This window comes from Hippopotamus amphibius, chromosome 8, assembly GCF_030028045.1.
Source record: "Hippopotamus amphibius kiboko isolate mHipAmp2 chromosome 8, mHipAmp2.hap2, whole genome shotgun sequence".
Lineage (NCBI taxonomy): Eukaryota > Metazoa > Chordata > Mammalia > Artiodactyla > Hippopotamidae > Hippopotamus > Hippopotamus amphibius.
The window spans coordinates 31688426-31712297 of NC_080193.1; the positions used below are offsets into that span (position 1 = coordinate 31688426).

General features: G+C 44.4%; 1 protein-coding gene across 4 annotated transcripts in view; it reads left to right on the top strand.

Annotated features, from left to right (window-relative positions):
* Nucleotides 1–4493: 4493 nt before the first annotated feature.
* Nucleotides 4494–23872, top strand: part of CYFIP1 (cytoplasmic FMR1 interacting protein 1) — a 107567-nt gene continuing 88188 nt past the window's right edge. For 3 of the 4 annotated variants that reach the window (XM_057743774.1, XM_057743776.1, XM_057743777.1), the window contains exon 1: nucleotides 4494–4596. The gene's annotated coding sequence lies outside the window, so the exon portion shown is untranslated. The remainder of the gene's footprint in view (nucleotides 4597–23872) is intronic. The other variant, XM_057743775.1, reaches the window with a different exon arrangement.

Below are 23872 nucleotides of genomic sequence, written 5' to 3' on the forward strand. Positions count from 1 at the left end.
TCTCCTAACATTGTTTTTGATAAGTTTAAAATTTTTTGACCAAATCGTTTATCATTTTTTTCTAAAGGTACTGACCAAAGAGATTAGTTTCTGTTTTAAGACATTTTTTCCACCTCTAACCTAAGGTTGTGAAATTGTTCTCTATGTTTCCTTCCAGAAACTTTGTGTATTTAGCTTTCACATTTAGGTCTGAATTTTTGCATATGATGTGGACAAGGGAGTCAGCTTTTTCCACAGTTATGCAATTACTTAGCACCATTAAAATAAAAAAACACTTCCCTTTCTCTGTTTAATTCCTTTGGCATCTTTGTTAAAAATCAGCTGAGTATAGAGGTGTGGGCTTATCTTGGTCCACTTGGGCTGCTATGACAGAATACCATAGACTGGGTGGCTTATAAACTATAGAAATTTATTTCTTACAGAGTCTGGAGGCTGGGAAGTCCAAGAGCAAAGTGCTGGCAGATTTGGTGTCTGGTGAGAGCCCACTTGCTGCTTCATAGAACTCTAACCTCACATAGTGGGAGAGCTGAAGGCTCTTTCAGGAGTCTCTTTTCTACTGAAACTAATCACATTTGTGAGGGCTCTATTCTCATTACCTAATCACCTTCCAAAGGCCCCACCTCCAAACACCAAGACATTGGGGGTTAGGTTTCAACATATGAATTTTGGGGAGACACAAACATTCAGTCTATAGCAGGGATTATTTCTTACTATTGTGTTCCATTGATTTATTTGTGCATCCTTATGCCAAGACTATACTATTTTAATTACTGTGGCTTTGTAAAATTGGTATTGTGTCTTCCTTAAACAATTTTATACAATTCACCAGTGAAGTTATATACCCTTGGAGATTTTCGTTATGGGATGGGTTTTTTTGTTTGTTTGTTTATTTATTTTATTGGCTGTGTTGGGTCTTCATTGTTACACACAGGCTTTCTCTAGTTGCGGCGAGTGGGGGCTACTCTTTGTTGTGGTGTGCAGGCTCCTCATTGTGGTGACCTCTCTTGTTGCGGAGCATGGGCTCTAGGCGAGTGAGCTTCAGTAGTTGTGGCACATGGGCTCAATAGTTGTGGCTTAGTTTCTCCGCGGCATGTGGGATCTTCTTAGACCAGGGATCAAACCCATGTCCCCTGCATTGGCAGGTGGATTCTTAACCACTGCACCACCTAGGAAGTCCCTATGGGATGGTTTTAAATTACAGATTCAATTGTTTTCTTCTATCAATATAGGACTATTCAGATTTTCTAATTTTTTCTTGTGTCAGTTTTGGAAAGTCATATTTTTCAGGATATCTATTTCTTCTGAATTATTAAATTTATTACCATGAAGTTTTTCATACAATACTTTTTATACCTTTTTATTTTTGGTAAGAAACTATTGGTGTCACCTTTTTAATTTGTGTTGTTGATAATTTATGTTTTTCTAAAAACAGTTTTGCTAGGGTGTAACAATTCTTTTTTTTTTTTTTTTTAATAAGCCGGTTTTTTTTTCCAGAGGGGGGATTTTCTTTCTTTCTCTCTTTCTTTTTGAAGTATAGTCAGTTTACAGTATTGTGTTACTTTCGGGTATACAGCAAAGTGATTGAGTTATATATATATATCTCTCTCTCAATATATATATCAATTTTTCAGATTCGTTTCCATTATAGGTTATTACAAGATACTGAATGTAGTTCCCTGTGCTACACAGTAAATCCTTGTTGTTTACCTATTTTATATATAGTAGTATGTATCTGTTAATCCCAAGCTCCTAATTTATCCCTGGGGGGAGAGGGTGGATTTTCTTATTTGTTCATGTTTTCTAGTTCATTGACCTCTGTTCGTTCTTCCTTTCTTTCTTCCTTCCTTCCTTTCTCCCTTCCTTTCTTTCTTTCTTTCTTTCTGCTGTGTGGGTCTTAGTTGCGACCTGCATGTGGGATCTAGTTCCCCGACCTGGGATAGAACCTAGGCCCCCTGCATCGGGAGCACAGAGTCTTACCCACTGGACCACCAGGGAAGTCCCTGACCTCTGTTCTTATTTTTATTATTTCTTCATTTGTACTTTCTTTGGATTTAATTTGCTTCTGTTTTTGTAACTTTTTTGAGATAGAAGTTTAGATAATTGATTTTAAACTTTTCTTGTTTTCTGCTGTATATATTTGGTATATTAACTTTCCTTCTGAGCATTCATTTAGCTGCATCTCACAAATTTTGATGTTATTTTTTCATTATTTCATTAGTTTAACATATTTTCCAACTTCCATTGTGATTTCTTCTTTGATCAAAGGAATATTTATAAGTGTATTATTTAGTTCTCTAACATTTAGGCATTTAAAAAGTTATCTTTTCTTACTGCTATTCAGTTCAATTTCGTGGTGGTCAGAGAAAGTTCCATATGATCGCAACCCTTTGAAATTTATTGGAACTTGTTTTATTTCCTAACATATATTATATTTTGTGCATGATATTAGAAAAATTTAATTCTTCTCAGTAATACCTTTAGGGTTCAGTATAAAGATTTTGAACATCTTTCATCAAATACAGCATAGTCTATATTTTGTTTTGTGAGGGTTAAGGGCAAATAGGTCAATTGCTTTAAATTTTTTCTGTATCTTTACTTATTTTGGTATCTGCCTGTCCTATCAATTACTACGAGAGGGGTGTTATATCTCTAATTATGAGTGTTTGCCTATTTCTTCTGATTCAATTTTTCTAAAGTATCTCAAAGCTTATTTGGTGCACATACACTAAAAATTGTCATTTTTTTATGAATTAATTGACCCATTTATCTTTATCAAATGTTACTTCCAATTTCTGGTCACACTCCTTGTCTTGAGGTCTACTTTGAATATTTATGTATTTATTTGGCTGGGCCGGGTCTTAGTTGCAGCTCATGGTATCTTTAGTTGTTGGCATGCAGGATCTTTAGTTGTGGCATGCGAACTCTTAGCTGTGGCATGTGGGATCTAGTTCCCTGACCAGGGATGGAACCCAGGCCCCCTGCATTGGGAGTGCAGAGTATCAGCCACTAGACCACCAGGGAAGTCCCTTGAGGTCTACTTTGATATTAATATAGTCACACCAGCTTTCTTATGGTTAGCATTGGCATGGTAGATGGTTTTTCATCTTTTAAAATTTTAACCTCTTTGTGTCCTGAGTGTCCTTAAAAGTATGCTTCTTTTAAACAGCCATATATTTAGGTTTTGTTTTTATCCAATGTGACAATTTCTTTGAGGTGTTTAGTTCATTTACATTTAATGTAATTACTAACATCATTGGATTTAAGCGTAACAGCTTGCTGTTTGTTACTGTCTCATGTGCTTTTTGCTCCTTTGCGCTTTCCTCAGATTTATATCTTAGCATTCTATTTTATTTCTCTTGGATTTTTTACTTATTTTTTATAAGTTGCTCTAGGGATTGCAATATTTTTAAAGTTATCACAATATTCCTTGAATTTGTATTTTGTCACTTAACCTACAGTATAAACAAACAAAACCCCCAAACAAACAAAATACACAACCCTTGGGAATCTAACTTTGAGACTCAGCCCTGGACAGAGAGATGCAGTATTCTGCTGATTGAAGATGTGTGGGGTGGCTGGGAACCAGATCACTCGAAACCCATGTTTTGCAGGCCTTTGCACCATCTAGAGGACAGCCAGGAGGTAATCAAACTTCTTGTGGTTTTCATAGTCACGTGGCCAGGTTAGAGTACCTGCTGCGCAGCTTTACTGCTTTCCCTTATAACTGGTGGGGGAGGTGGTGGTGGGAGGGTAGCTTAGGGAAATGTTTCTCCTTAGCATGTTTGCGACAAGCTCACTCCATTCACCAATTCCACAAGACGTCCTATTCAATCGGCCTCTCTTGAGATTGTGTTTTGGGGCTAGTTCGTCACGATTTCTTCTGTCAGCCATTCCCAGAAGCCTGCGCACGCCTTTGCCCCTGCCTCAAAGGGGCGATGCGATCACTTCACGGGCCACACCAGGTCACTTTCTCCCGGTTGGCTCGGTTCTGGCGGCTTGTCGCAGTGGCACCCGGCACTCGGCCGCTTTCGGGGCCCGGCGCACCGAGCGCAGGTGTGTGCAGCTCCTCCCCTGCTGTGGGGCGCCGGGCCAGCGCGCCTGGACGTCCCTCCCCCCGAGTCCCTTCCAGCTCCTCTCACCCACTGCCCTGACCCCGCGGAGCCTCGGGACAGGGTGCGCATCCCCTGCTTTTTTTAGGGCCCAAACCGGGCAGCTCGCAAGAGGAAGCCTCCCACCCTCCCCACTCCCGTGGGCCCAGGCAGAGCTGAGGTCTCCCAAGCCTGCAGGTGGCCCTGGAGGCTCTCCTCCCTGGGGAGCATTTTCGGTGGCCGGAGGGGCGCGCGGCCGGGCACAGGGCCGAGCGGTGGGGTCGCGGGAGGGAGCACGGCGCTGAGCAGCGAACCGACTGGGCTGCGGCTGGAGCGCGGAGGGAGGAGCGCCGGGAGGAAGGGGCCGAGCCGGGAGAGCCCCCGCCCCGGGAGGAAGGGGAGGAGGCCGGGTGTTTCCTGGCACATTCCCGACCCGCCCGAGTGACTCACTTGGCCAGGAAACTCCCAGGGCCCGCCTGGGACCCCGGAGCCGCCGTCGCGGACCCAGGTAAGGAACGCTGCCGCCGCCACACCCCACCCCCCGCTCCGCGCGGCCCCTCGGTCCCGGTGGGATCCGGGCCTCCCTCGAAACCCGGCCGGGGCGGGGAGCGGGAAGACGGCGGTTCCCAGCCGGGGCCCCGCGGCAGCCGGGACTTGGAGCTCCGCGGGGCGGCCTCGTCGGCGGCGCGGCCTCCCGGGATCGCCTTGGCCAGCGCGCTCCGGCCCCGGAGTGGCGAACCCCTGCCCGGGCGCCCCGGGTACGTGGCGGCGCTCCAGTGGGGAGGGGTGCTCTGGGATTTTGCAGTTTTGGTTGGAAAGTAAGGAGCGGGCGGTCTGCGCTGAGGTCGTGCTTTGTGCCCGTGTCTGAGGGAAGGAGGGAGACTGGCCGAGCGAGACCATTTTGCAGATTCTTGGAGAGGGGAGTTTGGGGCTTTGTTAAGGAGCCGGGCTTGTTATCGCGCAGCGCGGTTCAGCACAGCCAGACTGAATTGTGTGTTTTACGCCTGAAATGCCTGCTCCTAATTCGCAGCGCTTGGGGGGGGGGGGGGCGGGGGGGGGGGGCGGGAGAAAAGGGTGGAAGGGTAATTTGGACATGGGGTTTAAGGAGCGTTTTCTCGGCCGAGAGAGGTGTCCGGATCACGTCCACTCTAGTGTCAGGTCTGAACGGCCGACAGCGATTGCTTACGAAGCCCCTTGGTGCAGGGTCTGCGCTTCTGTGGGTGCCTGAGACCCTGGGGGGTTCCTTTCCCAGTGGTGGAGGGTGCTGTGCGCCTCTTTATGCAGGGTTTTGCCAGGACTTGGGGAGCCCGGCGGTGTTTCTTGGCCGTTGTCATCGTGATTCCGTCAGCGATCCGTAATGGAAGCAGCCGTGATTCCCCTGCCTCGCTCCGGTTGCTGTGCTGAGCAACTCACCAGCGGCTCAGGCTCGGGGCTCGGGCCGCGGGGCTGGGGCGCCGCTGCCTGCCATCCCTTCTCCCTGAGGGCCTTTCGCGGTTTCCCGGGTAAAGCGCAGGTCTATACGCACGGAGCCCGAAGGAAATGATCAGAGCCGTGGCCGGTTTGCGTTCCTGGGAATTCAGTTGGGAAGATGGTGCCAGCGCTGCCTTCGCGCAGGGGCCTCATCTCTGTGTCAGAGGCGAGCCAGGGAGATGAGGTGGAAAACATTTCCTATCTTGATACGTACATTTGTGTGCTCAAAGGTCGCTCAAAGAAGGTATTTCCCAAGTGTTTTTGTATGTGTGTTTATTTAAATTTATTTTTAAATTGCCATAGTAATATTCACTTTGTGGTGTGCAGTTCAGTTAGTTTTTATTATTATTATTAATTATGTATTGGCTGCGTTTTGTCTTCGTTTCTGGCTGCGGGCTTTCTCTAGTTGTGGCCAGCAGGGGCTACTCTTCATTGCGGGGGGTGGAGGGGGGCAGACTTATTGCAGTGGCTTCTCTTGTTGTGGAGCGTGGGATCTAGGCGCACGGCCTTCAGTAGCTGTGGCACTTGGGCTCAGTAGTTGTGGTGCGCAGGCTCTAGAGCACAGGCTCAGTAGCTGTGGCGCTTGGGTTTAGTTGCTCTGAGGCATCTTCTCTGACCAGGAATTGAACCCGCCTCCCCGGCATTGGCAGGGGGATTCTTAACCACTGTGCCACCGGGGAAGTCCCCAGTTCAGTGAGTTTTAGCAAATGCTTAGTGTCATGTGACTACCACCACAGTCAAGGTACAGGACAATTGTCACCCCCCCCAAACTCCTTCTTGCTGTCCCTTTGTGGGCAACCTCATTTCCAACTTCTGACCTCTGATCTGTTCTCCATTCCTACAGTTTTGCTTTTTCCATAATGTCATATGTGGTTTTTGAGTCTGGTTAGTCCACTTAGCATAATACATTTGCGCTTCATCCATACACTAGTTTGTTCCTGAGGGGTAAAGACATTAACGTTTAAAACTTGTACCACTAGGATACAACCTGAGTCATTCAAATGACGCTTTTAAGTCATGAGAAAAATTACAGACTTTAGCTTATTAAAAAATTCAAACAGTACTCAACTACAAATACTAAAAGTGAAATTCCCTCAGTACTTCTATCTTGATAGGCAGCCTTTTCTTTGCATACATATAGGTTTTGTTTGTGTGTGTTCTTTTTGTAACGTAAGGAGGTTATATTGCATGTATCATCACACCTTTTCACGTAATGATCTTGGATTATATAAAGATCTTGGAAGTCTAAACATGTGGCATATACAGTATATATACACATTCCTTTTAATGGCTGTATAGTGCTCCATAGTATAGATGTACCATAATTTATTTAATCAGCCACCTGTTAATTGACATTGGTGTTTTACGTTTGTCACCCCCATAGTCAGTGCTTGTGTGTATATCTTTATGTAAGTACTCAAGTTTATCATTCTGGAAGTGAATTAATTAGGGTTTAAATAATAGCTAACATTTCTTGAGTACTTATTTTGCTCCAGCGTTGTTCTAAGCCAGGGTTACTTTTCCTGTAAAGGTCCAGATGGTGACTCTCTACAGCTCTGCAGGTCATATGGTTTCTATCACAACCTCTCCACTTCCACTGGGGTAGCACCAAGTCAGCATAGACAATTTGTAATGAATGAGTGTGGCTGTGTTCCAGTTAAACTTTAGTATAAAAACAGACCATGGGCTGTAGTTTGCTAACTACTGAGTACTTTACAAACTGATTATTCTCCCAACCCTCAGAGGTAGGTGCAGTTATTATTCCCACTTTATGGGTGAGGAGACTGACAAAGAGGTGTAGTATGTGCCTAAAGTTACATGCCTCCTAAGTGGTAGAGCCAGATGTTGAATCCAACCATCTGACTGCACACTCATAAGTTAAAAATTAGAAAGAAGCTGCAGAAATGCCTTCCCCAAAATGTCAGACCCTGGGGCATGACCCTCACACACCTACTGAATAACTCACCTCTGATTTGTGAAGGCACTGTGCTTGCTCAGGTACCACTCCAGGAGCACCTGCCCCCACTCCCCAGGTGGGCCAGTGTTCCCTCAGCCCCTCTCACTGTGTGCAGTCTCTGTCCTGGCTTTTGATCTGTGTTACCCTTTTACCAGTGTATAGAGGGATCAGCTCAGTCAGTTTCTGGGGCTGTTCACTAGCCAGTGGGAAGAAAGACAGGCTTTGGGAGGTGAGATCAAGTTGGGTCCTGGCAAAATCCACTTTGACTGTTGTTGATCACCTGAGCCCTGGTACATTTGTTGCTTGGACTACCTATCAGGTTGTTATGAAGATCAAATGAGATAATATATATAGGAAATGCACTGTATAAGGGGCTGTTTCTATTCATGCTGTGTTTTCTCAAGCTTTTATATAACTAACCAGTCCTAACTACTCTCATTGTTTTTGCAACCAAAACAAGTATAGTATGGGTTAATTACATATATGTAATTTAAAAACTTTATTTTAGCCAGGGCAATAAGGCCAGAAAAATAAATAAAAGGCAGATTGGAAAGGGAAAATAAAATTTTCCCTTTTTGCAGATGGCATTATCTACACAGAAAATCCAAGGAATCTGTGAAAAAACTGTTAGAACTAGTAAGTGAAGTTAACAAGGTCACAAAATACAGTCAACACATGCAAGTCAGTCTTATTTCTATATCCCAGCAGTGTGCAATTAGAAAGTGAGATTTTAAAAAGTACCATTTCAGCAGCTTCAAAAAATCAAATACTTAGATATAAATGTAATAAAACTTGTACACGATCTGTATGCTGAAAACTACAAAATGCTGATGAATAAATTGAAGATCATGTAAGTAAATGGAGAAGGACATTATGGTCATGACTTGGAACACTCAACATAGTAAAGTTGTCAGTTTTCTCCAAATTGATCTATAGATCACAATTCCAATCAAATACTGCAGCAAAAAAATATTTTAACTTTATTGTGGTATAATGTACATGCTATAAAATTTAATTACTTTAAGTGTGCAGTGATTTTCAGTAGATTTACAGAGTTGGGCGGCATCGTCAATAACCTAGTTTTGGAACATACGTATCACCCTCATAAGATTGCTCAGGACCTTTCACGGTTAATCCCCATTCCTAGGCCCTTTTCCAGCTTATCACTAATATGCTTTCTTTTATAGATTTGCCGTTTCTGGACATTTAACATAAATGAAAGTGTCCAGTTCGTGGTTTTCATGTGTGGCTTCCTTCACTTAGCATAATGTTTTTGGAGTTTATTCCTGTTCTAGTATGTGCTTGCATGGATGTATCATGTTTTGTTTAACCATTCATTAGATCCATTTTTTGCCTGTTTTGAGTCACTGCTGCTATGAAGACTCATGTGCACGTCTTTATGTGGGCATATGTTATAACGTCTTGGATAGAAATCTGGACGTGTTCTTGCTGGGTCAGAAGATATTTATGTTTAATTATTAGAAGTCTCAGCAAGATGTTTTTATAGATAAAAGACAAGCTGACTCTAAAATTTATATGAAGGGGAAAATAAAATGGAATAGCTGAAAAAATGTTTAAAAACAAAAATAAATTGGGGAAATCACCTTGCCTGATTATTTTTTACTATAATAAAATATAAATAACCCCAAATTAACCGTTTTAAGTGTACCGTTTAGTAGCATCAAGTACATTTACATTGTGGTACAGCCATCACCATTACCCATCACCATTCAGTCTTCATCCCAAACTGAACCTCTGCACTTATTTATTTCTTTATTTATTGAAGTATTGTTGATTTACAGTGTTTCAGGTATACAGCAGAGTGATTCTGTTTTTTATAAATACACACACACACATCTATTCTTTTTCAGATCTTTTTCCAATATAGGTTATTGTAAGATATTGAACATAGTTCCCTGTGTTATACAGAAGGTCCTTGTTAATCTATTTTATACATAGTAGTGTGTTTCTGTTAATCTCAAATTCCCAATTATCCCTCCCCCCCACTTCCCCTTTGGTAACCATAAGTTTGTTTTCCATGTCTGTGTCTGCACCCATTTAAACACTAACTCCCCATTCCCTTATTCCTTAAGCTCAAGCAACCATTCTGCTTCCTGTCTATGAATGTGACTATTCCAGACAGCAGTTAAGCATTGCTATGGCTTAATGCTGCTATAAACATTGGTGAGTGGATATCTCATTGAGACCCTGCTTTCAATTGTTTAGATTATATACGCAGAGCTGGAATGGCTGGATCATATGGTAATTCAATGTTTACTTTCTTTGCGCAGTTGTCATACTGTTTTCCATAGCAGCTTCACGACCTTTTCTGTGTTCCAGCAGTGCACAAGGGCTCCGATCTCTTCACATCCTCACCAACGCTTGTTTTCTTTGTTTTGTTTTTGTTTTTGTTTTTTTAATAATAACCACCCTAATGGGTGTGAAGTAGTATCTCATTCTGTTTTTGATTTGCATTTCCCTAATGCTTAATGGTGTCGATCATCTCTTCATGTACTTATCTGCCATTTGTGTATCTTCTTTACAGAAATGTCTATTCAAATCCTTTGTCCAGTTTTTAATCATGTTGTTTGGTTTTTTTAGTGTTGAGTTGTAGGAATTCCTTAAATATTTTGGATAGCAATTCCTTATCAGATATATATGGTTTGCAAATATTTTATCCCATTTTATGGGTTATCTTTTCACTCTTATGATAGTGTCCTTGGGTGCACAAAGATTTTTAATTTTTATGTCCAGTTTATCTACTTTTTCTTTCTTGGTGTCATCTCCAAGAAATCATTGCCAAATCAAGTGTCATGAAGCTTTTCTCATATGTTTTTTTCTAAGAGTTTTATAATCTTAGCTCTTCTGTTTAGGTTTTTTGTTCATTTGAGTTAATTATTATATATAGTGTAAGGTGATGGTCCAGTTTAATTCTTTTGCATGTGGATATCCAGTTTTCCCAGCACCATTTGTTAAAAAGACTGTCCTTCAGTGAATGGTCTTGACACCCTTGTTGAAAATCATTTGACCATATACACAAGGGTTTATTTCTGGGCTCTTTATTCTGTTTCATTGGTCAAGGTGTCAGTCGTTATGCCAGTACCACACTATTTTGATTACTATAGCTTTATAGTAAGTTCTGAAATCAGTAAATGTGAGACCCCCAGCTTTGTTGTTCTTTTTCAAGATTGTTTTGAATATTCTGGGTCTTTGAGATTCCATATTAATCTTAAGATGGGTTTTTCTATTTTTGCAAAAAGTGCTGTTGGAATTTTGAAGGGGATTACATTGAATCTATAGATGGCTTTGGATGATATTGTCATTTTTTTTTTTTTTTTTTCGGCTGCACCATGTGGCTTGCGGGATCTTAGTTCCCCGACCAGGGATCAAACCCAGGCCCCTGGCAATGAGAGTGTGGAGTCATAACCACTGGACAGCCAGGGAATTACCTATATTGTCATCTTAACAATATTGTCTTCAAGTTCATGAACATGGAATATCTTTCCATTTATTTGTGTCTTTAATTTCTTTCAGTAGTGTTTTATAAAAACATTTTAATATTTACTTATTTATTTATTTTGGCTGTACTGGGTCTTAGTTGCGGCATGCAGGATCTTTAGTTGTGGCATGTGGGCTCATAGTTGTGGCATGCATGTGGGATCTAGTTCCCTGACCAGGAATCGAACCCAGGACCCACTGGACCACCAGGGAAGTCCATGTTTTGTAACTTAACATACAGCTCACTTACCTCCTTGGTTAAATTTATTCTTAAATTTTTTTCTTTTTGAAGCTATTGTAAATGGAATTGTTTTCTTAATATTCTTTTTGGAGTGTTCATTGCTAATGTATAGAAATGCAGCTGATTTTTATATGTTGCTTTTGTATCCTGCAGTTTTGCTTAATTCATTTATTAGTTCTAACAGTTTTTTTTGTGAAATCTTTAGGATTTTCCACATGTGAGATCATGTTCTCTGCAGTTTCATGTATTCCGAGGTTGTGTTATTAGGTGAATATGTTTATAGTTGTTACAGCTCACTGATGGAGTGACCATTTCATCATAATGTTTCTAGTAATGATTTTTGTTTTCAAGTTATTTTGTCTAATATTAGTATAGCTACTTCTGGCCACTTTTGGTGTCTCTTTGCATGCTGTACCTTTTTCCATCCTTTTGGTTTCACCCCCCTGTATCTTTGAATTTAAAGTTTGTCTCTCATAGCATATAACTGGTTCATGTTTTTTTTTTTATCCAGTCTATCATTGTCTGCCTTTTGATCATCTACTCCATTTACTCTTTTTTTAAAAAATTTATGTATTTTATTTATTGGCCGCCTTGGGTCTTCATTGCTGCGCAAGAGCTTCTCATTGTGCTGGCTTCTCTTGTTGCAGAGCATGGGCTCTAGGTGCACAGGCTTAAGTAGTTGTGGCACATGGGCTCAGTAGTTGTGGCTTGTGGACTCCAGAGCGCAGGCTCAGTAGTTGTGGCGCACAGGCTTATTTGCTCCTCGGCATGTGGGATCTTCCCAGACCAGGGCTCGAACCTGTGTCCCCTGTATTGGCAGGCAGACTCCCAACCACTGGGCCACCAGGGAAGTCTCTACTCCATATAACTCTTAATGCAGATACTTAATATGGTAGGATTTACATTTGCCGTTTTGTTATTTGGTCTCTTTATATCTTATTTCTGGAGACCCTTTGGCCATAGGTGAGGGGCTTACACACAGAGGCTCTGTAGGAGCCAGTGGAGAACATAGCACCACGAGTGGGGCTTAAACATGGCAGCTCAGGCTATCTAATAAGATTTCAGAGCCCTCCATGGGTGATTTGCATTTTTGTGAATTTTTTGTGTTAAAGATCTCTCAGAACATGGTCTCGAGAACATAGGGATTTTTTTTAACCTTTGTGTTGGTTTGAGCCTGGTGTGCACTTGTGCAGTTCATCAGAAACTCGTTGAGGTATCATTTACCTGGCCATGCCCCCATCCAACTTCATCATGACTGCCTCACCTCCAATGCAAGGCTGTGGGGACAGAAATCACAGGCCTTGAACTGTGGCATTCAGACTTTTTACTTGTAAATAAGAAAAATGGACAGTGATAGCTACTGTGACTTTGAAACAAGCACATTTGTGATTTGTATCTGTAGCTCAGAAACTCCTTTAGCCAAGGCCGTCAGGCCCTGTTCTTCACTCTCCCTTGGGGAAATTTTGTTCCATGGGAGAGAAAAACGAACGCTTAGAACGCTTAGAGAGCAGTGAGTTTCATCTTGGAACCTGATTTGATAGCCAGAATTTTACATCCAGAGCTAGCATGGCCCTTCCTTGTACCTGTGCTGTCCTGGCCAGGCCGGGGGGGTGGTGGGAGATGATTCACCCTTGAAGATACTCGCAGAAGGTACACTTTGCTCTGAAGACCCACCAACTCCAGGATCTGTGCTGTATTTAAATCCCTATCTAAAGCTTGATCTACTCAAGCTGTTCCATTTTAAAGAATTTTCTTCTTTTTCCACAAATCCTTCCTGGAGGGACCAGTCTCTACAAAACCGATGAGCTTGAAATCCTCCTGGACTCTGGAGTCATTGGGGTTGTCTGTGCCCAGGGGTCATGGAATACCTGTGTTGGATCAGGCAGACTTGTGCATGTGCGTGATAACTTCACAGATTTTGGAGAGTCAGCTTTGCGCCTGCCCTGGAGACCACACTGATAAGGATTTTGTACACGCAAGTTGTGTTTCTTCCTTTGCTTTGATTGGGGTGGAGGTGTATGTATTAGTCAGGAATCTCCAGAGACACAGAACCAATAGGGTGTGTTGAGAGAGAGGGAGATTTATTTTAAGGAACTGGCTCACGTGATTGTGGAGGCTGCCAATTCTGAATTCGGAGGAAGCAGGCTGAGACCCAGGAAGAGTTGATGTTGCAGCTGGAGTCCGGAGGCCCTTTGCAGGCAATATCCAGGTGCAAAGAGGCCCTCAGCTTTTTCCCTTAAGGTCTTCAGCTGTTTGGACGAGGCCCACCCACGTTATGGAGGATCATCAGCTTTACGCAGAGTCTCCCCATTTAAGTGTAAATCACACCTAAGAAACACCTGCACAGCAACATCTACACTGATGTTTGACCAAAAACTGGATGACATCATAGCAGAGTCCAGGTGACATGTACAATTAACCATCATAGGGGGTAGTTTTTATTTTGTATTTTAATTTGCATTTTAGATAGTTGCCTCCTCCAACAAAGTTTGGCTTCAAGGTAAGCCCCATGCAAAGGGTGGAAGGGGAGTGGGGAGAGGTCCCTGTCCTCTGGAACTGTCAGCGGAGCAAGGGAAGAATCAACACCTCCACCCTCCCTCCACCAGGAAAAGGGAACACATCCTTTCACATGTGTCACTGCCAAACCTTGCACACAAGCTCCGAGAGGCTGTGACCCTCTCAGTGGCCACGGGTGGCCCCACGTACACCAGAGGTGGACAGAGCAGGGTTATTTCACTCTCAGAAGCCTCTGCCAGGATGGCCAAGGCCTGGGGCAGCTGCCACAGAGGATGTGACTTCTGCCCTTGCTTCTCTGTGACCCTGGACCAGGTTCTCTGTGCATATCACCTGGACTCCAGTGTACATTTTGGGCTAACCCCATAGGGTGTGTGGAATTGGTTGTGATTCTGGAAGGGCTCTTGAGAAGCTCCTGGAACACTCCGTTGCCTTGATTCTGCCTTGAAGTCAGGGCAGGAGGGAAGATGTGCTGTATTATAGGGTCTCTGGGGTGTGACTCAGCCTGGGGTCCCCACGGACTGGGGTGGAGGCAGCCAGGGTGCTGTGGGCCTCGGTACGTTGTGCCCGAGCATGCCCTTCCTGTAGACTACCAGCATGAAAGGTTCGAGTTCCCTCCGAGTTCTCCCTTTTCTCCCTTTTCACGTAAGTCAGATGCATTTCTGCAAAGGTGGCCAACGTTGTGTTTTTGAATGTGTGTTTAAGGAACTCTGTGGTTGGGTTTAGAGCGATTGGGGAATGCACCCGGCTGGACAGCCCTGTTTCCGCCTGCTGCAGTCGTCGGTCCCGGTCCCCCAGCCGCCATCTGGCCAGGCCGTCTTCACACTCCTGCGTGGCTCTCCTGGCCTTAGAAGTGGCCGGTTCCCTGCTGATTGCAGCCCCTCTCCCTTTCCTGGCCTTCTGCCCCTTCTGTCCCTTTAGCTGACAACTCCCAGGAAGGGGTGGGGGAGGGGAGTGCCCGCCCGCCCGCCATCCCATGGCCCTGGCCGCAGCCCACGTTGATGCTTCCAAGTGCCTTGGGTCGCTTGCAAAAGTTTAAATAAATTATGTATACTTATTAAGTATTTCTCCTTTCATCTTTTATCTGCTTCTTTACTAGCTTCCCTCGTGCGTGCCCCCCACCCCCCCAAAGGGTAGAGGTGATTCTGGGAATTACAGCATTTCAGGTCCCAGTCATTGTCGACTGCTCACTCCATCCCTAAAAGGTCTCTGCGCATGTGCCCCAGTTGGTGTCTCTGTCCACACATGCTGGAAAAACCATGAAGTGTGCACAGTCCATGGTGGCTAGAGAGCTTGAAAAAGATGTAGGAGGCAGCCCTGAATTTGCTGGTTGGCTGTGGCAGCCGTGTGCCAGTAAGAGCTCCCCGTGCCACAGCCTTGGGGCCAGGCTGGTGAACTGTAGTGGGGACTGCACTCACCTGGGGCTGCAGGTCCTCCTGTCTTTCTCCATTCCTGACATCTTTGCAGGAATGAACCCTTTTTAAAGATTTGTCTGTTTGCTAGGGCTCCTGCATCAAGATACCACAGACTGAGAGGCTTAAACAACAGATGTTTATTTCCTTGCAGTTCTGGAGGCTGGAAGTCCAAGATCAGGGTGTCAGCAGGGTTGGTTCTTTCTGAAGCCTCTGTCTTTGGCATGTAGATGGCCACCTTCTCCCTGTGGTTCACATGGTCTACCCTCCGTGCCTGTCTGTGTCCTGATCCCCCCTTCTTATAAAGGACACCAGTCACATTGGATTAGGGCCACCCTATGACCTCCTTTTACTTTTAATTCCCTCTATAAAGACCCAGCTCCAAATAGAGTCAGTCTGAGGTACTGAGAGCTAGGACTTGGAAGGGGAACACAGTTCAGCCCCAGCAGTTCACTTAGTTACAGTGGTGGGGTGCCCGTGAGCCCGGGGAGCCATTGGCTCCTGCTGCTCCTTGAGGGCCTGGCAAGGAGGCGGGAGACATGTGTAGCCATCAGGGAGGCTTAGTTCCTCATCCTTGCAAGGCAAAAATACAGACACTCCAGGGTTTTCTTCCATCACTTTGCAGGATTATATGGTACACCCTCTGTTGGAGACTAAGACATTTTCTCAGAGTGTGGGGCAGAGACTCCAGCCTCAGAATCAAGAGGTGTGTGTGGGTGGGGATTACAGGTGCAGGTGCCCCGGTGCCCAGCTCCACCAGGTCAGGGTGCGAGTGTCAGCATCTGCGCCATGTGTCCCTGGTGACTCTGCTTTCCTTGCAGCCAGCTTATACCCCAGCTCCCTGGGGTGCGGAACAGGAGGGGCCCACGTTCAGGATTTTACGCTACTCTGAGTAAAGCACAGGCAGACATCATTTGATGGCTCTTTGCTTTACTGCACTTCACAGAGAGTGCACTTTTTACAAATTGAAAGTCTGTGGTAACCCTACAGCAGGCAAATCTGTTGGTGCCATTTTTCCCTCAGCATTTGCTCACTTCATGTCTTTGTGTCACATTTTGGTAGTTCTTACAATATTTTAAACTTTTAAATTATTTTTATATTTGTTACGGTGATCTGTGATCAGTGATCTTTGATGTCACTATGACTTGCTGCAGGCTCAGATGATGGCTAGCATATTTTTAGCAATAATGTATTTTTTTAATTAAGGTATGTACATTGTTTTTGTTTTAGTTTTTTGAAGAGACAATAACTGTTATTTAGTCTCGCAATACCAAGTAATTCTGAGCGGCTTTTACATTACCACGACGGCAAGCTTTTCAAAACACATTTCTAGCACCCTTACTATTTTCCCTCCAATATTGTCACCAAATACTCCTGATTGACATTCCTATGGGACTCTTGGGCTGTCCCCTCTGCTGTCATAGGGGAACCCCACACATTATTTCCAACTCACAAGCAGTACTAAAATATACTAAAATACAGTGAATTTGCAGTCTTGATAAATACCACTGTCAAAAATAGTCTTGAATTTCTTGTGTACAATGTTAAATAAAAATATTCTACTGCTAAAAAGCATGGCAGAGTTTGAATGCTGGCAAAGGGATGTGGGACATTTGCAGCAGCAGCAGTATGAAACAGTCGTATAGTTGGGACTTCCCTGGTGGCGCAGTGGTTGGGAGTCCGTCTGCCAATGCAGGGGGCATGGGTTCCAGCCCTGGGCGGGAGAGATCCCACATGCCTTGGAGCAGCTAAGCCCGTGCACCACAACTGCTGAGCCTGCACTCTGGAACCTGCAAGCCACAACTACTGAGCCCATGTGCCACAACTATTGAAGCCTGCGTGCCTACAGCCTGTGCTCTGCAACAGGAGAAGCCACTGCAATGAGAAGGCCACACACCACAGCAGAGAGTGGCCCCCACTCTCCACCACTGGAGAAAGCCCGCGTGTAGCAACGAAGACCCAACACAGCCAAAAATAAATAAATAAATAAAATAAAAAATAAATCTTAAAAAAAAAAATCACATAGTAGAGAATGATAATAAAAACACTAGCAAGTAGTTATGAAGCACTTTTGTGTATCAGCCACTATTTTTTAAACCAAATCTCTACCTTGTGTTTTAAGAAATAATGCTGTTGCACACTTAGACTACAGTATAGTGTGTACATAACTTTATATGCCCTGGGAAACCAAAAACCTTTATTTGCTTTATTGTCATGTTCTGCATCTGAACCCGCAATATCTCCGAGGTCTGTGTATACTCACCCTGTCACCTTTGTGGTAGCCTGAAAATGTTTGTTTGCAAAAACTCTTACCTCTTGATGACTTCTTCATTTCCACTGGGGAAAAAAAGATGTAGACAATCAGAACTGTCCAGGAAGGAACTTTAAATAGGTGGCCTCAAACAAACACATGAAAAGATGCTCAACATCACTCATCATCAGAGAAATGCAAGTCAAAGCCACAATGAGGTATCACCTCACACCAATCAGAATGGCCATCATCACAAAGTCTGGAAACAACAAATGTTGGAGAGGGTGTGGAGAAAAGGGAAATCTCTTGCACTGTTGGTGGGACTGTAAGTTGGTACAGCCACTATGGAAAACAATTTGGAGGTTCCTTAAAAAACTACAAATAGAACTACCATATGATCCAGTAATCCCACTCCTGGGCATATACCCAAAGAAAACCATAATCCCAAAAGAAACTTGTACCATAATGTTTATTGCAGCACTCTTTACAATAGCCAGGACATGGAAGCAACCTAAATGCCCATCAACAAATGAATGGATACAGAAGATGTGGCATATATATACAATGGAATATTACTCAGCTATAAAAAGGGATGAGATGGAGCTATATGTCATGAGGTGGATAGAACTACAATCTGTCATACAGAGTGAAGTAAGTCAGAAAGAGAAGGACAAATATTGTATGCTAACTCACATATACGGAATCTAAAAATGGTACTGATGACCTCAGTGACAAGAACAAGGAAGCAGATACAGAGAATGGACTGGAGAACTCGAGGTATGGGAGGGGGCGGGGGGTGAAGGGGAAACTGAGAAGAAGCGAGAGAGTAGCACAGACATATATATACTACCAACTGTAAAATAGTCAGTGGGAAGTTGTTGTATAACAAAGGGAGTCCAACTCGAGGATGGAAGATGCCTTAGAGGACTGGGGCAGGGAGGGTGGGGGGGACTCGAGGGGGGGGCGTCAAGGAAGGGAGGGAATATGGGGATATGTGTATAAAAACAGTTGATTGAACCTGGTGTACCCCCCCCAAAAAAAAAAAAAAAAAAAAAAAAAATAGGTGGCCTCAGGTCCCCGTGGCTGCAGGCAGAGCTGCTAGCTGCTGCCTCACCCGCAGGGACAAGGCAGTGACTACACATTCTAGCTCAGCCTGAAACCTGAAACCTCACATCTGTGTATACTAAACAGTTCGTTGTGGGCAGTTCCTTCATGTGCAGAGGCATGGAAGCTATCGAATAGTATTATGAACCCTCAGCAGTGGTCTGGGCTCACCTGTAACCGCTGTCCACACTGTAAAGCACGTCCCAGGAGCAGTGTCTCATCTCAGTCATAAACGCTTCAGTACATGTCTACGAGAGAGGGGTTCTGCTTCAAAACATAAATGCTGTTGGAGTTGTGCTGCTTTTTTCTGGGCCAGAAGTGCAAATAGTTTTGCTTTTTTTAGACCTCTCGCTATTTTGTATAAGCTGGTTTCTTCAGATCCTAAAAATCTGGGAAGTGTAAAATTATTAAGCAATTGAAGCTAAACATTTGGAGTGTATGTACATTTTAAACAAAGCCCACCATTTTGCAGTGATCTGAAGCATTTGATTATAGAAAGAAGATGAAGTCAGCTGAGGGCTGACTTGCTTGAGGATGCGTGGTCCCCGGCCCAGGTCTCTGATGGGCTTGTCAGAAGCTATCTTCAGGAGTGCAGGACTCTGGGCAGACAGCAGGGATTTCCAAGGCAGTTGCTCTGATCGGAAAGATGTGTTTCACTCTGAAGCGGATGCAGGTGTGTCACCTGCTGTGGGTCATAGCAGTGAGGAGCCACCAAAACACCTGCAGTCAAGGACATAGATCTGTTTTCACCATTTTTCATTCCCCTTCTCTTCACAAAAAGCTCACAAAAAGTTCACCAAAAGCTGTCAGAGGGGTATTTGATTTTTTACTCTTTTTAAATAATTCTAACCTTACAAAAATTGCAAAATTAAAACTAGTGCAAAGAGCACACTACAAAACTTTTTAACATCAATTTGAGGCCCTTTATCCCTCAAGGCCTGCATGTATTTCCTAAGGATAAGGATACTCTCTTACATACCCACAGAACAGTCACCGACTCTGGCCCTTTATAGAAACTGTTGGCTGATCCCTGTCCTAGAGGATCCATTGCACATATTCATGTGGAAGAATTTTCCTCACAGTTTATGATAACAAAGACCCTGTTATCAAGAGCCTCAGGAGACGCCTTAGTGGAATAGCACACAGCTGTCAAAACAGCACTTCTGAGCAGCATGTGACAGTAATAGCAGAGAAAAAGGCAAGTCAGGCAATTACATGTATTGATAGCATAATATCCCTTCTATAAAGACTGAATTTTATTTATTTATTTATTTATTTATTTATTTACTTACTTACTTACTTACTTATTTATTGGCTGTGTTGGGTCTTCGTTGCTGCCCATGGGCTTCCTCTAGTTGTGGTGAGCGGGGCTACTCTGCGTTGCAGTGCACGGGCTGGGCACTGCGGTGCTTCTCTTGTTGGGGAGCACGGGCTCTAGACACTCAGGCTTCAGCAGTTGTGGCTCGCGGGCTCTAGAGCGCAGGCTCAGTAGTTGTGGCGCATGGGCTTAGTTGCTCTGCAGCATGTGGGATCTTCCCAGACGAGGGCTCAAAGCTGTGTTTGAGCATTGGCAGGTGGATTCTTAACCACTGCGCCACCAGGGAAGCCCAAGACTGAATTTTAAAAGTGCCTTTTTGAGAATATGTATAGATGAGGTGCAACTTTTACAAAAGAAGGCAGGGGATGGATGCCCAGGTGGGATGTGCTGTATATCACAGGCAGAACCCTGCCTTTTGTTGTGGATGGTGGTTCACCTGTCTTTATGGCATCATTTTAACATAATGAGGTGAGAACAGGCCAGGGTCTAGGAACCATTATGCATCTGAGGTCCAAAAAAAAAAAAAATTCCTAACATCAATCTGAACTTTTTATGGATCTCAGTATTATTTTTAAGTTAATTCTTCAAGATTACCTGCTGTCTCAAAACTGTTTCTCAAATGGGCAATTGTCTGACCTCTGCCAGAGGGTCGGCAGTTTGCTCAATCGGGGGCTGTGAGTTAGAAGCTGCTTCCTTCCCTGGTTGGGGCTACTTGGTAAATTTGTAAGTGAAAGAGGGAATTCCATAGGCAAGAGCCTGAAAAGGTGATATGGTAAAAATTTTTAAACTGAGGTTTCAGAGAAAAAAGTAAAGTGATACAAGAAGGCAAGTAATGTGACCTGGGGAAATATTTTGTAGCAACTTTCACCCAGTTTTAATGTCTTTAATATCAGAGGTATAGTGAGCACCTGACATTGATGAGGAAAATACCGAGATTTCAAAGGACAAATAACAAGAAAACAAACCAAGCTGGCAAGTCACAAAAGCTTAAAAATTTGTTCAACCTTAATAGGAGTGAAAGTAATGCAAATTAAAAGAACATTGAGATGCGGTTCCACTTATTAAATTGTAAAAATGAAAGTGATCCCTGGGTGCTGTGATGAGGCGTCCTGCTGGTGTCTGTGGGAGGGCACCTCACCTGAATCCACCTGTAGCTTTTTAAAAACTGAGAAATAATTGACATACAACATTATTTTAGTTTCAGGCATACAACATAATGATTTGATATATGTATATATTGTAAAATGATCACCACAGTACGTCTAGTTAACTTCCATCACCTTGCATAGTCACAAAAAAATTTTTTTTTCTTGTGATGAGAACTTACAAGATTTATTTTCTTAGGAGCCTTCAAATATGCTTTACAGTATTGTTAACTACAGTCACCACGCTGTACATTACATCCCTGTGACATTTATTTTGTAACTGGAAGTTTGTACCTTTGACCCCCTTCGCCCAATCTCCCACTCCCTGCCTCTGGCAACTACCAGTCTATTCTCTGTATCTGTGAGTTTTGTATCCTTTCTTTTTTCTTTCCCCCTCCCTCCCTCCCCTCCTTTTTAAGATTCCACATACTAGTGTGATCATACGGTATTTGTCTTTCTCTAACTTATTTCACTTAGCATAACACATGTCTTGGCTACTGTAAATAATACTACAGTGAACATGGGGTGCAGATATCTTTTTGAATTAGTGATTTTGTTTCCTTTGGATGAATGGCCAGAAGTGGGATGGACGAATCATCTCCTGCAGTTCTGAAGGCTTTCATGAGATTGAAGAATCCACTCCTGGGTGTGCTGCCAAGAAAGTCATCTGGAAACACAGCTGTCCCTCGGTGCCCTCCGGAGATTGGCTCCCGGAGCTCCTGTGCATGCCAGCCTCCAGGGGTGCTCAAGTCACTTACATGAAATGGAAGCTGTACCATGAATACAGTCGGTCCACAGAAACCCCAGGTTTTGCATCTGTGGATACGGAGGACCGATTATACTGGATGTTTCTGCCCAGATATGATAATCTTAGGCTTTCCTCTAGAAGGGAAAAGTCTGTTAAAATGGCTGCCACGGAGGGAAGGCTTTGAAGGAAGAGTTCTTGGTAAGCATTTATGAGGCTGTGTCAGCGAGGATGAGGCCGCCTTCCAGTATGGAGGGGTGCTGGTGATGGAGCCTGGGCGGGGAGTATCTAGGTCCAGGTGTGTGGGGAAGTCTCTGCACCTGGCGGGCGGGCTTGTGCGCAGGCTAGCTCTCCCTCTTTCTGGGGCAGGAAGCTGCCTGAGGTCATGGTGGATGGGGAGATAGGTGGCACCCTCTCTGTGGTGTGACCACCGCCCAGAGCCAGAGACCGCTGAGCGTGGCTCCATCCTGGAAGGAACACGCTGAGCTGCTACTCTTCGTCTTCCCTTGTGTCTTAAACATGCACCAGATTCTGTGTGAAAGGTGAAGGCTACCACAGTCACAAAGACATGGTCAGGCATCAGACCTGAGGGCTCCCAGACCCTGGAGGGAAACAACCTCCCCACTGAGCAGAAGCCACCCCGTCCCAGCCTCCACCCCACAGCAGTGAGTCTGGCTCGGAGGGGCTTGCCTGTGCGTGTGGTGTGTGGCCGCAGCAGCCGTGGAGCATTTCCGGTTCCCCAAGGGACCCTCCAGGGGCGGTGGGAGTGGGAGAGCGCAGCAGAGCTGTCAGGCTGTGCCCTGTGTGGGATTTACCTTAGGGATGGACACTTTACTCTGCGGAATCCTAGACCCACTTCCACCTTTTGTGGATTGATTTATATTTGCATCATATTCGTTTTTCATACAGATCTCAGGAGCCACCCCCATTCATAAAATAAACTCAGGGCTACTCTCCCTTGCCATCGTGGGGCACCCAGGGGACGTGGTTTGAGAACCACAAATGTAAGCATGTAAGCAGGAGAGCGACAGGATCGAGTCCTACTTGCATAGTTTAAATTTTCTTTTTTTAATTAATTAATTTATTTATTTATTGGCTGCATTGGCTCTTCATTGTTGCATGTGGGCTTTACCTAGTTGCGGTGAATGGGGGCTACTCTTCATTGCCGTGCATGGGCTCCTCACTGCGGTGGCTTCTCTTGTTGCAGAACACAGGCTCTAGGCACATGGGCTTCAGTAGTTGTGGCACACAGGCTCAATAGTTGTGGCTCTCGGGCTCTAGAGTGCAGGCTCAGTAGTTGTGGCGCATGGGCTTAGTTGCTCCACAGCATGTGGGATCTTTCTGGAGCAGGGATCGAACCTGTGTCTCCTGCATTGGCAGGCGGATTCTTAACCACTGTGCCACCTAGGAAGTCCCCCTACCTGCATAGTTCAAAAGGAATTAAAAAGGAGCATGGCAGGCTTGAGTGCTGCATAAGACAGTGCTCCAGGTTGGGAAGGGGCCAGTCAGGCCGAATGGGGCAGTGGCAGGACGCCTGGGAGGAGGCATTCAGGAGGCAGAGAGACCACTCTGTCTTGGGAAAACCCTGTCCCAGGTCTGCAGACTGAGGATGGGGTGGGGGCAGAGCAGTGTCAGGAGGGAGGGGCTGACAGGCTCAAGACTCTTCTGCAGGCTCTCAGACTTCACCTTATTGTTGTGATTTTCAAGCAAACTTGATTTTTGTTTTTCTGTTGATGCAGCAATTCTTTTGAGGTAATTGCAGAAGAGATGAATTCTGCTTTTGAGAATGGAATTTAAAATTTTTGTATAATTGAATTTCTTCAGTAGTAAAGCTAGGCAGAAGATAATGTTTGTTTTTTAGTTATGACGTTTTCGCCTAGTGATCATAGTAGCCCCATTCTCTCTCCCCGACCCACTTAATCTGGGAAAGGAAGCTGGAGTTGGAAAAACACGACATTTTAAAATGCGGGAGAGGGCTTCCCTGGTGGGGCAGTGGTTAAGAATCCACCTGCCAATACAGGGGACACGGGTTCGAGTGCTGGTCTGGGAAGATCCCACATACCGCGGAGCAACTAAGCCCATGCGCCACAACTATTGAGCCTGTGCTCTGGAGCTCACGAACCAGAACT